Source organism: Otolemur garnettii, unplaced genomic scaffold, assembly GCF_000181295.1.
Source record: "Otolemur garnettii isolate 467f Iridium unplaced genomic scaffold, OtoGar3 scaffold00103, whole genome shotgun sequence".
Taxonomy (NCBI): domain Eukaryota; kingdom Metazoa; phylum Chordata; class Mammalia; order Primates; family Galagidae; genus Otolemur; species Otolemur garnettii.
This window is the reverse complement of record NW_003852498.1, coordinates 2,099,843-2,100,312: the sequence shown is the minus strand read 5'-3', so window position 1 is coordinate 2,100,312 and position 470 is coordinate 2,099,843.

Sequence of the window (470 nt, the reverse complement as noted above, 5' to 3'; positions counted from 1 at the left end):
AAAAAAAAAAAAAAAAAAAAAAGGCCGTTAGAGTGATCCTTCTTTGAAAAATAAGCTCACTTTGAAATGGATGGCACTGTGGTCATTTTGAAAATTTTGGGGGTGTCTTGGCATTGGTCATCACTGGTGATGGTGTGCAGCTTCAGATTTAGATAAATCCGATGAGCTTTCTAAGTCAAAGCCTGTGAATTAGATTTAAACTTGTTGATATCAGCAGCGAAGTGGCATTCCCTTTAGCTTGGCTTCAAATCACTTTATTTATATTATTATAAATTGCTATGAAATTATTTCATTATACATTATCACATTTATAAAATGACATTGATAGAAAGCAAGGGGAGCAGAATGTTAATAAGTAGCTAATTTCGGTAAAGGTATGTGGGTTTTCTTTAGTATTCCTTTTGCAACATTCCCTGTAAGTTTGAAATCATTGAAATAAAAGTAACACAAACTACATTGACAACTTGGCT